The sequence below is a fragment of the Triticum dicoccoides genome, chromosome 5A (genome assembly GCF_002162155.2).
Source record: "Triticum dicoccoides isolate Atlit2015 ecotype Zavitan chromosome 5A, WEW_v2.0, whole genome shotgun sequence".
Classification (NCBI taxonomy): domain Eukaryota; kingdom Viridiplantae; phylum Streptophyta; class Magnoliopsida; order Poales; family Poaceae; genus Triticum; species Triticum dicoccoides.
Genome location: NC_041388.1, coordinates 331,808,641 through 331,822,207, shown reverse-complemented (window position 1 = coordinate 331,822,207; position 13,567 = coordinate 331,808,641).

Below are 13,567 nucleotides of genomic sequence, written 5' to 3'. Positions count from 1 at the left end.
GTGTGCGGCGCCCCCTCTACCGTTTACACCCCCGGTCATTTGCTAGCTGTGATCCTATATGTGTGGTGTGTGTGTGTGTGTGTGTGTGTGTGTGTGTGAGGGAGAGGGGAGGCTACCAGGAGGCGTCCCAAGTAGGCCAAATCCTACTTGGGGTCCTCCCAAGTGGCGCCCCCTGCCATATTTAACCGAGGGAGAAGGAAAGCGGGGGGCGAGGGAGGGAAGTAGGAATCCTAATCCACACTTTCCTTTCCCTTCTCCCCTTTCCTTCCCCTCCTTAGGCCGGCCCATATGGGGGCCGCACTAGCCCCTTATGTCTGGTGTGTTTCCCCTCTTGGCCCATAAGGCACATATCTTTTGTCAGGGGTGCCCGGAACCCCTTCTGGTGACCCGATAAGTACCCGGTACCCCCCAAAACACTTCCGGTGTCCGAATACCCCTGTCCTATATATCAATATTTGTCTCTCAACCATTTCGATACTCCTCGTCATGTCTGTGATCTCATCCGGGACTCTGAACAATATTCAGTCACCAATCACATAACTCAAATAATATTATATCATCATTGAACGTTAAGCGTGCGGGCCCTACGGGTTCGAGAACTATGTACACATGACCGAGACACCTCTCCGGTCAATAACCAATAGCGGAACCTGGATGCCCATATTGGCTCCTACATATTCTACGAAGATCTTTATTGGTCGAACCGTTGTGACAACATACGTAATTCCCTTTGTCCATTGGTATGTTACTTGCCCGAGATTCGATCGTCGGTATCTCTATACATAGTTCAATCTCGTTACCAGCAAGTCTCTTTACTCGTTCCGTAATACATCACCTCGTGACTAACTCCTTAGTCATTTGCTTGCAAGCTTATGATGTGTATTACCGAGAGGGCCCAGAGATACCTCTCTGATACTCGGAGTAGTAAATCCTAATCTCGAACTATGCCAACTCAACAAACACCTTCGGAGATACCTGTAGAGCATATTTATGATCATCCAGTTACGTTGTGACGTTTGATAGCACACAAGGCATTCCTCCGGTATCCGGGAGTTGCATAATCTCATAGTCAAAGGAATATGTATTTGACATGAAGAAAGCAATATCAATAAAACTGAACGATCATTATGCTAAGCTAACGGATGGGTCTTGTTCATCACATCATTATCCTAATGATGTGATCCCATTATCAAATGACAACTCATGTCCATGGTTAGGAAAGCTTAACCATCTTTGATCAACGAGCTATTCAAGTAGAGGCTCACTAGGGACACGGTGTTTGTTTATGTATTCACACATGTATTTAGGTTTTCGATCAATACAATTCTAGCATGAATAATAAACCTTTATCATGAGTAAGAAAATATAAAATAACAAATTTATTATTGCCTCTAGGGCATATTTCCTTCAGTACTGCATTAGGCATATCTATGCATATTTTTAAGCAGGTGGTTTTAGGGTCGAGGAGCTAAAGCAGTATATGGACCAGACCAGTTATTCCTACACTCAACATGGATTTGATGTTGCAATGGTCAAACTTAAACATGAGGATGAAGAATCATGGAAATGGTTAGATAGAATCTCAAAAGAAACTTGGGCTAGGCATATAATGGACTTCAATTGCAAGACTGATCTAGTTGTTAACAACATTAGTGCAGTCTTCAATAGGTACATACTAGAGCTTAGGTCAAAACCAATTAAAATCATGACATGTGTAATCAGATCTTAGTTGATGGTCAAATATCAAGGGACAAGCAACATGACAGAGGAGGCTAGGTGGGAGATAACCCCTACCTATGCAGATAGGCTAGAGGATTCCAAAAAGTATTCTAGGTTTAGCAAAGTAGCACAATCTGACCCTATGTTGTGGTAAGTTACTAGTGGTCACCAATCTAAATTCCAATTGTACCATGGCGAATATGCATTAGGACATGCGTGGGCCACCTGCTGGTGCTAAAATTGGTGGATCCTGGGTAGGGGGTCTTGAGCTTGTGGTCTTGGCTAGATGGTAATAGGAAGTAGATAAAGACACGATGTTTACCCAGGTTCGAGCCCTCTCTAAGAGGTAAAAACCTACGTCCTGCTCTTGTTATATTGATTGTGATGGGGTACAGAGTACAAGATGATGTACCTTGAGATCATATGGATGAGTTCTAGCTTAAAATCTTGCTTCTATAGACTAAACCCCTTGGCTTATATAGGCATCAGGAGTGTCTAGGGTTTACACATGGTCGGTTGCATCTAGGGATAAACATGTTAATTATTTGAGTATGCCTTGAAGTATACGCCAAGTCTTTGGAGGATTCCACCTTGAGTGCGCCGGGGTCCACGTCTTGCATGGCCCATTCTTCAGTTGTCAGTGGGTCCTTGTCCCGACCCATGAATTGTAGGCCGACATGGTGAGCACCCCCCTGATCCAGGACACCATCAGTAGCCCCTAAACTAGTCTCCAAGACGAAGACATTGATACTTCCTCGGAGTAGCTTCATCTTCTGGTCTTCGGCTTCGTAGGCAACTTCCATCTTCCACGTTGGTTTCTATATCTGAGGATTTATTTGGATCTGAAGTCTTTTTTATGTTCGATCATCGGATTCCCCTTCGATTATGACCACTCACAAGTCTGCACAATAATTTATTCTAGGCAACAAGGGCATCTTTTAACAAGGACCTCTTATGTATATCTTATTTTTTACTAGGTCCAAGTCTTCCTTATCTTAACCACGAAGGCACGCCACATGGGCGCAGTAGGCTGATTTGGTCGAGCCCTGACAACTTTTCAGCCAAAAACCGAACCGTCACTGCTTACCACGGAACCGAGCCCTCTCATCAATAGTCAATACTGGGCATATCATGGCCCAAGGCCATTTCTATTGGCACGTCCCATCGATAAAGGGATTGTGCTCCAGAGTTTAGGTGATAACATTAACAAGATATCTTAATCCTCGCACGCATATATTGCATGACGCATTGGGAACTGGTGGATTTACCGCGTGACGTGGTGCCCGTAGTCTTTTACTGCTCTATAAAAGTGAAACGATGAACCTAATTCACTCCACGCTCTCATTCCTGGTCCAACACCAAGAACTCCCTTAAGTGACAACTGTTGGGAAACGTCGCATGGAAAACAAAAAAAATTCTACGCACACGCAAGATCTATCCATGGAGATGTATAGAAACGAGAGAGGAGAGTGTGTCTACTTACCCTTGTAGACCGTAAGCGGAAGCGTTTAACAATGCGGTTGATGTAGTCATACTCTTCGCGATCCGATCACGATCCAACCGATCTAGTGCCGAATGGACGGCACCTCCGAGTTTAGCACACGTGCGGCTCGTTGACGTCTCCTCTTTCTTGATACAGCAAGCAAGAGAGGATAAGTAGATGGGATCACAACCAACACGACTGCATGGTGGTGATGGTGGTGGTGGAGTACCGACAGCGCTTCGCTAAGCATCGTCGGGACGAGGCGGTGGAACTACGGAGTAACGGGAGAAGAGGGGCGCCAAGGGCTTGATGTGTCCTCTTGGGGCGCCCTTCCCCTCTATATATAGGTGGAGGGGTGTAGGAAACAGCCCCTCCAAGCCCTAGGGCGCATCTAAGGGGGAGAGGACTTGGACTCCAAGTCCAATCCTATTCCTACTAGGACTCCTTCCTTTTTTTTGCCTTCCCTAGCCACATGGGCTTTTGAGGACTTGGTGCGCCTAGCCCAATAAGGCCAGGGCACCTCCCTGCAGCCCATGCCAGTCTCTGGGTCGTGGTGGACCCACCTGTGGACTTCCGGACTCCTTTGGAATCCTCCGGAACCTTCTAGAAGCTTCCCGGCACAATACCGAAAAACTGCACTTTTTTCCGGAACCCAAAATATGACTTCCCATATATAAATCTTTACCTCTCGACCATTTCAAGACTCATCGTGATGTCTGGGATCTCATCCGGGACTCCGAACAACATTTTGTTACTACTCATCAAATATCCCAATACTACTCTAGCGTCAACGAACGTTAAGCGTGCGATCCTGCGGGTTCGGGAATTATGTAGTCATGACCGAGACACCTCTCCGGTCAATAATCAATAGCGGGACATGGATGCCCATATCGATTCCTACATATTCCACAAAGATCTTTTATCGGTTAAACCTTTATGACAACATACATAATTCCCTTTGTCTGTCGGTATGTTACTTGCCCGAGATTCGATCATCGGTATCTCTATACCTAGTTCAATTTTGTTACCAGCAAGTCTCTTTACTCGTTTTGTAATACATCACCTCATGACTAACTCCTTAGTCATTTGCTTGCAAGCTTATGATGTGTATTACCAAGAGGGCCCAAAGATACCTCTCCGATACTCGGAGTGACAAATCCTAATCTCGATCTATGCCACCTCAACAAACACCTTCGGTGATACCTGTAGAGCATCTTTATGATCACCCAGTTATGTTGTGAAATTTGATAGCAGACAAGGTATTCCTCCGGTATTCGGGAGTTGCATAATCTCATAGTCGAAGGAACATGTATTTGACATGAAGAAAGCAATAGCAATAAATTGGACGATCATTATGCTAAGCTAATAGATGGGTCTTGTCCATCACATCATTCTCCTAATGATGTGATCCCGTTATCAAATGACAACACATGTCTATGGTTAGGAAACCTTAACCATCTTTGATCAACGAGCTAGTCTAGTAGAGGCTTACTAGGGACACGGTATTTGTTTATGTGTTCACACATGTATTTAGGTTTCCGATCAATACAATTATAGCATGAATAATAAAACTTTATCATGAATAATGAAATATAAAATAACAACTTTATTATTGCCTCTAGGGCATATTTCCTTCAGTCTCCCACTTGCACTAGAGTTAATAATCTAGTTCACATCGCCATGTGAATAACACCCATAGTTCACATCGCCATGTGATTAATACCCAAAGGGTTTACTAGAGTCAGTAATCTAGTTCACATCGCCATGTGATTAACACCCAAAGAGTAATGAGGTGTGATCATGTTTAGTCAACGGGTCTGCCACATTCAGATCCATATGTATTTTGCAAATTTCTATGTCTACAATGCTCTGCATCGAGCTACTCTAGCTAATTGCTCCCACTTTCAATATGTATCCAGAATGAGACTAAGAGTCATCTGAATCGGTGTCAAAGCTTGCATTGACATAACCCTTTACGATGAACTCTTTATCACCTCCACAACCGGGAAACATTTTCTTAGTCTTCTAAGGATAGTTTTGACCGATGTCCAGTGATCCACTCCTGGATCACTATTGTACCCCCTTTCCAAACTCATGGCAAGGTACACAATAGGTTTGGTACACACTTTAACCTTGTTTTGGACTCTAACTTGCATGATTTGAGTGGAACTAACCCGGACTGACGCTGTTTTTAGCAGAATTGCCATGGTGTTATTTTTGTGCAGAAATAAAAGTTCTCGGAATGACCTGAAACTTCACGGAGAATATTTTTGGAATATATAAAAAACACCAGGGGGCCCACACCCTGTCCACGAGGGTGGGGGCGCGCCCACCCTCTGTCTCGTGCCCCCCTGATGCTCCACCGACCTCAACTCCAACTCTATATATTCACGTTTGGGGAGAAAAAAATCAGAGAGAAGGATTCATCGGGTTTTACGATACGGAGCCATCGCCAAGCCCTAATCTCTCTCGGGAGGGCTGATCTCGAGTCCGTTCGGGGCTCCGGAGAGGGGAATCCGTCGCCATCGTCATCATCAACCTTCCTCCATCACCAATTTCATGATACTCTCCGCCGCGCGTGAGTAATTCCATCATAGGCTTGCTGGACAGTGATGGGTTGGATGAGATTTATCATGTAACCGAGTTAGTTTTGTTAGGGTTTGATCCCTAGTGTCCATTATGTTCTGAGATTGATGTTGCTCTGACTTTCCTATGCTTAATGCTTGTCACTAGGGCCCGAGTGCCATGATTTCAGATCTGAACCTATTATGTTTTCATGAATATATCTGAGTTCTTGATCCTATTTTGCAAGTCAATAGTCACCTACTATGTGTTATGATCCAGTAACTCCAAAGTGACAATAATTGGGACCACTCCCGGTGATGACTACAGTTTGAGGAGTTCATGTATTCACTAAGTACTAATGCTTTGTTCCAGTGCTCTATTAAAAGGAGGCCTCAATATCCCTTAGATTCCAATAGGACCCCGTGATACGTCTCCATCGTATCTACTTTTCCAAACACTTTTGCCCTTGTTTTGGACTCTAACTTGCATGATTTGAATGGAACTAACCCGGACTGACGCTATTTTTAGCAGAATTGCCATGGTGTTATTTCTGTGCAGAAATGAAAGTTCTCGGAATGACCTGAAAATCAACGGAGAATATTTTTGGAATATATAAAAAAATACTGGCGAAAGAATCAAGGCCAGGGGGCCCACACCTGTCCACGAGGGTGGGGCGTGCCTACCCCCTGGGTGCGCCCCCTGCCTCGTGGGCCCCTTGGTGCACCACCGACCTCAACTCCAACTCTATATATTCACGTTAAGGGAGAAAAAAATTAAGGAGAAGGATGCATCGCGTTTTACGATACGGAGCCGCCGCCAAGCCCTAATCTCTCTCGGGAGGGCTGATCTGGAGTCCGTTCGGGGCTCCGGAGAGGGGAATCCGTCGCCATCGTCATCATCCACCTTCCTCCATCACCAATTTCATGATGCTCACCGCCATGCGTGAGTAATTCCATCGTAGGCTTGTTGGACGGTGATGGGTTGGATTAGATTTATCATGTAATCGAGTTAGTTTTGTTAGGGTTTGATCCCTAGTATCCATTATGTTCTGAGATTGATGTTGCTATGACTTTGTTATACTTAATGCCTGTCACTAGGGCCCGAGTGCCATGATTTCAGATCTGAACCTATTATGTTTTCATGAATATATGTGAGTTCTTGATCCTATCTTGCAATTCAATAGTCACCTATTATGTGTTATGATCCGTTAACCCCGAAGTGACAATAATTGGGAGCACTACGGTGATGACTGTAGTTTGAGGAGTTCATGTATTCACTAAGTGTTAATGCTTTGTTCCGGTACTCTATTAAAAGGAGGCCTTAATATCCCTTAGTTTCCAATAGGACCCCGCTGCCACGGGAGGGTAGGACAAAAGATGGCATGCAAGTTCTTTTCCATAAGCATGCATGACTATATTCGGAATACATGCCTACATTACATTGATGAACTGGAGCTAGTTCTGTGTCACCCTATGTTATAACTATTGCATGAGGAATCGCATCCGGCATAATTATCCATCACTGATCCATTGCCTACGAGCTTTTCACATATTGATCTTTGCTTAGTTACTTTTCCGTTGCCACTGTTACAATTACTACAAAACTGCTACTGTTACTTTTGCTACCGTTACCGCTACTATCGTATTACTTTTCTACTAAATACTTTGCTGTAGATATTACGTCTTTCAGGTGCGGTTGAATTGACAACTCAACTGTTAATACTTGAGAATATTCTTTGGCTCTCTTGTGTCAAATCAATAAATTTGGGTTGAATACTCTACCCTCGAAAACTATTACGATCCCCTATACTTGTGGGTTATCAAGACTATTTTCTGGCGCCATTGCCGGGGAGCATAGCTCTATTCTTTGAGTCACATGGGATTTATATCTGTTGATCACTACGAAGAACTTGAAAGATAAAAGAACCAAGATTTTTCCCTCAACTACGAGGGGAGGTAAGGAACTGCCATCTAGCTATGCACTTGATTCACCTTCTGTTTTGAGTAAACATGCGACACCTACTCCTGCTATTCATTCTGATATGTCGCATGTTATTGATGATGCCACTTCTGCTTTGTATGATACTTATGATGAAACTACTTCTATGCTTGATAATACTGTGCCATTAGGTGAATTTCTTGATGAACAACTTGCTAGGGTTAGAGAGAATGAAATTATTGAAACTGATAATATTGATGGAAGTGATGATGAAGATTCTCCCCCTATATATGAATTGCCTGTTGTACCTGAGGGTTATGTTATGGATGAAGAAACTGCTAGAGATTTCTTAGCTTGCAACGATAGATATGATCTTAAGAAACTGTTAGCTAAGCTTAAAGAAAAGTCTTTGAATGCTAGAATGAAATATGACCCTGCTTTTGCTACTTCAGCTATCTGTATTTCCGATAAGGATTATGATTTCTTTATTGGTCCTGAGTTAATTACTTTGGTTGAATCTGATCCTTTTTATGGCTATGAATCTGAAACTGTTGTGGCACATCTTACTAAATTAAATGATATAGCCACCCTATTCACTAATGATGAGAAAACTCGCTATTACTTTATCCTTAAGTTATTTCCGTTCTCATTAAAGGGTGATGCTAAAATATGGTTTAATTCTCTTGATCATGGTTGTGTGCATAGTCCCCAGGATATGATTTATTACTTCTCTGCTAAATATTTCCCCGCTCATAAGAAACAAGCTGCCTTAAGAGAAATATATAATTTTGTGCAATTTGAAGAAGAGAGTCTCCCACAAGCTTGGGGGAGGCTTCTCCAATTACTTAATGATTTGCCTGATCATCCTCTCAAAAAAATGAAATACTTGATATCTTTTATAATGGACTACCCGATGCTTCCAGAGACCACCTGGATAGTTGTGTTGATTGTGTTTTCAGGGAAAGAACAGTCGATCAAGCTGAATTGCTATTGAATAATATGTTGAGTAATGAAAATGATTGGACACTTCCTGAACCAACTCCTAAGCCAACTCCGAAGAAAAGGGGTATTCTATTTCTCAGTCCTGAAGATATGCAAGAGGCAAAGAAATCTATGAAAGAAAAAGGTATTAAAGCTGAATATGTTAAGAATTTGCCACCTATTGAAGAAATTCATGGTCTTGATAACCCGACACAGGTAGTAAAGGTAAATTCTCTCTATAGATTTGATGAAGGTGATATTCCTCGTTATAAGTCTGCTAGCCAATGCTTGGATGAGTTTGATAATTTTATTGTTAAACAAGAAAACTTCAATGCTTATGTTGGTAGACAATTAAAACGTAATGCTTATATGCTTGAACACTTGAGTGATTATATGTCTAGAGTTAAAGGTGAACTTAAACTTATTAGTAAACATGCTTCTATGGTTACCACTCAAGTAGAACAAGTACTTAAAGCTTAGAATGATTTGCTCAGTGAATTAAATAATAATAAAAATGATAATGCGGTTAGAGTTATGACTAGAGGGGGTAAAATGACTCAGGAACCTTTGTATCCTGAGGGCCACCCTAAGAGAACTGAGCAAGATTCTCAGAGAACTAATATTGATGCACCTAGTTCTTCTAAGAAGAAGAAAAAGAAAAATGATAGGACTTTGCATGCTTCTAGTGAACCTGTTGTTGACACACCTAAGAATCACAATGATATTTCTATTTCTGATGTTGAAACACAATCTGGTAATGAACATGAACCTAGTGATAAAGTTAATGATAATGTTCATGTTGATGCTCAACCTAGCAATGACAATGATGTAGAGATTTAACCTACCGTTGATCTTGATAACCCACAATCAAAGAATCAATGTTATGATAAGAGAGACTTTGTTGCTAGGAAGCACGGTGAAGAAAGAGAATCATGGGTTCAGAAACCCATGCCTTTTCCTCCTAAACCATCCAAGAAAAAGGATGATGAGGATTTTGAGCGCTTTGCTGAAATGATTAGACCTATCTTTTTGCGTATGCGTTTAACTGATATGCTTAAAATGAATCCTTATGCTAAGTACATGAAAGATATTTTTACTAATAAAATAAAGATACCGGAAGCTGAAATTTCCACCATGCTTGCTAATTATACTTTTAAGGGTTGAATACCAAAGAAACTTGGAGATCCAGGAGTACCAACTATACCATGTTCCATTAAAAAAACTATGTTGAAACTGCTTTATGTGATCTTGGAGCCGGTGTTAGTGTTATGCCTCTCTCTTTATATCGTAGACTTGATTTGAATAAGTTGACACCTACTAAAATATCTTTGCAAATGGCTGATAAATCAACTGCTATGCCTATCGGTATTTGTGAGGATGTGCCTGTTGTGGTTGCAAACGTTACTATTTTAACGGACTTTGTTATTCTTGATATTCCCGAGGACGATAGTATGTCCATTATTCTTGGAAGACCCTTTTTGAATACTACAGGGGCTGTTATTGATTGCAACAAAGGCAATGTCACTTTTCATGTTAATGGTAATGAGCATACAGTACACTTTTAGAGGAAACAACCTCAAGTCCACAACATCAATTCTATTGGAAAAATTCGAATGATTATTATTGGAGGTTTTGAATTTCCTCTTCCTACCATCAAGAAGAAATATGATATTCTTATTGTTGGGGATGTGCATATCCCCGTTGAGGTAACCTAGTGTTATTCGAAAATTCTCCAGTTTCATGTTATTCGGAAAGAGTTTGTTAACAAGACTTGATCAACCTTGTTAGTGGATTCCTTTTGATGAGCATGAGATGGATGAAGTTAGAAAGCACAACCTTCTGTACCTCTTTTTACTTTCTGTTATTTAGTTTAAATAAAGCAAAAATAGTATTTTCTGTCTGTTTTCTGAATTATCCTTGCAATAAAAAATACCCCGAAAATAAAAGTTCTCCAAATGTCCCGAAAATGAAATATGATTTTTTGGAATATTTAAGAATTGTTGGCACTGAGAACACACAAGGGGGCCTCACCATGTGCCCACGAGGGTGGAGGGCGCGCCCTACCCCCTGGGCGCACCCCCTGCCTCGTGGACCCCACGTGGGCCCCCTCCACTTATTCTTGCACCCACACACATCGTCTTCCTCTAGAAAAAAATCACCCACTAGCTCAAACCCGAGTTCTAGCTCATCTTGCTGCCATTTTTGATCTCCTTGCTCAAAGCTCCATTCACAAAACTGCTTTGGGGGATTGTTCTTCGGTATGTGAATCCTCCAATGGTCCAATTAGCTTTTGTTCTAGTGCTTTATTGATTGCAATTTTTTGCTGCTTAGGTGACCCTGTTCTTGAGCTTGCATGTCAAATTTATATGGTCGCAAGTAGTTTTAATGCATGATATAGCCTCTAGGTACTTGTAGGAGTAGTTACTATCAATTTTGTTGAGTTTGTTCACCTTTATTTTGAGTCACCAAAATTTCTGAAATTTTTCAGAGGAAGAAATATGTTTAGGAAAATGTACCAAGGTGGTTCCTCAAGGAAGCAAGGACCCAGGCCCGTGATACGTGAGCCGGACTATGAACTACCAAGAGAAGCTCAAGTGCGGCCTTGTGAATGGCCGCTTGAAGATTTTAAGGTCCAAGCAGGAATTAAGGAGGAATTTGACGCCTATGTGTGTAATGCTGAACTTGAGGGCTTCGTGTCAGATAAGTGCCCCCAATATTATCACTTAACTGATTCCTTTGTGAGAAGGTTTAAATTTACATCATCACACAATTCTCACACTGACCTATTTGATCTCTATGACAAATCTTATACCATGGACTTAGAAGATTTTAATACTGCTTGTAAACTCCTGCAGTGGGGTAGTGTTAGTGAACCTCAGAAATATGAATTTAAAGAATTTCTTGCTAGTATCACTGTGGGGGAATCTAGAGAAATAACACAAGCTACCATAGGGAGCATTCATTTTCCTGCCATGCATTGCATTAACGGTAAAGATGAGGCTTGCCACATGTGCGTTTCAGATCTTAGTGTCCTCAAGAGTGCGGTATTGGGTGATAAACAATACAACTTGGGGGTTATTGTTGCACGGAGGTTGCATCTTAATAGTTTAAGTTGAGACTTGTTTGGTGGAATTTATGCAACTCGTGTAGCTAATTTTCTTGAGATACCCATACATGAGAATGATATTGAATTGCCTCCTGCTTATCTAGATTATAATCCTATGGTTCGTCATCAGTTTGTTGAGAGGAACGATCAGTTCCTCCAGTACCGACTAATCTTTGACAGACGGCGCACCGTCCATGTTGCTCTCCCTGCTCCTGCTTTCTTTGACTTTCAGACAAAAGAGAGATATGTTATAACTAGGGAGGAGGCGAACGAGTATGAGAGGAGGACGGAGGCAGCACGCCTCCAAGCTGCAGCTCGTGTGGCAATAGCTGCCGCATCTCAGTACGACCCCAATTACAACTTTGGATTTCCACCAGGCCAGCCGTGGCCATAGACCAACTTAGGCCAAAAGCCTAAGCTTGGGGGAGTACATATTTTCACCGACATTATATTCATGTTCACACACTCATGCCAGTTGTCGATGCTCATACTTTTTCATTATATCATCCATGCTAGTTTATTTTTTGTTTTAAGGTTTCTTCTTCTGTGTTTGAAAAACCTTAAGAAAAACAAAAAAATAGTTCTAGCTTTTAGCTAGTTTACTTTCCATACCTGTAGTAGTAGTAACTAAAAGAAAACCCAAAAAGATTTCTCGTTCTTCTTTTTTTGTTGGGAGCTTTCCCGTGTAAATAGTTTTGTTTCTTTTCTTTTATTTGGGGGCCGAGAGGAGAAGACCATGATGAAAATGTTGAGTGGCTCTCATATGCATTATTGTTGATCTAACAAAGAGCACATATTACCTTGTCATCTCCCTTGAATTGAATGCTTGCAGATTCCAGCTTAGTCCAATGCACGTGCACTATTATTATTATCCACACCGTTTGGTCGTGCAAGTGAAAGGCAATAATGACGATATATGATGAACTGATTGAGATGAGAGAAGCTGGTATGAACTCGACCTCTCTTGTTTTTGTAAATATGATTAGTTCATCGTTTCTGATTCAGCCTATTATGAATGAAACATGTTTGGAATGACAATTAGAGATTATAGTTGCTCATGCCATGCTTAAGTAGCTAGGAGTTTATAATGGTTTACCTTACATGCCAACATGCTATTAAAATGGTTGTGATGTGGTATGATAGGGTGGTATCCTCCTTTGAATGATTCGAGTGGCTTGACTTGGCACATGTTCACGCATGTAGTTGAAAAAAAATCAACATAGCCTCCACGATATTTATGTTCATGGTGAATTATATCCTACTCATGCTAGCATTCAGTGTTGATTAATTTTAATGCATGTTCATGGCTGTTGTCGCTCTCTACCTGGTCGCTTCCTAGTCTTTTTCTAGCCTTCACTTGTACTAAGCGGGAATACTGCTTGTGCATCCAAATCCATAAACCCCAAAAGTTATTCCATATGAGTCCACCATACCTTCCTATATGCGGTATCTACCTGCCGTTCCAAGTAAATTTGTATGTGCCAAACTCTAAACCTTCAAATGAAATTCTGTTTTGTATGCTCGAATAGCTCATGTATCAACTAGGGTTGTCTATATATTCCATGCTAGGCGGGTTATTCTCAAGAGGAGTGGACTCCGCTCCTCACTCACGAGAAAATGGCTGGTAACCGGGATGCCCAGTCCCATGCTCAAATCAAATCAAAATAATTGCAAACCAAACTCCCCCAGGATTGTTGTTAGTTGGAGCCACCCATTGTTTCGGACAACCCACGGATTGATGTTTGTTGGTGGTAGGGGGAGTATAAACTTTACCA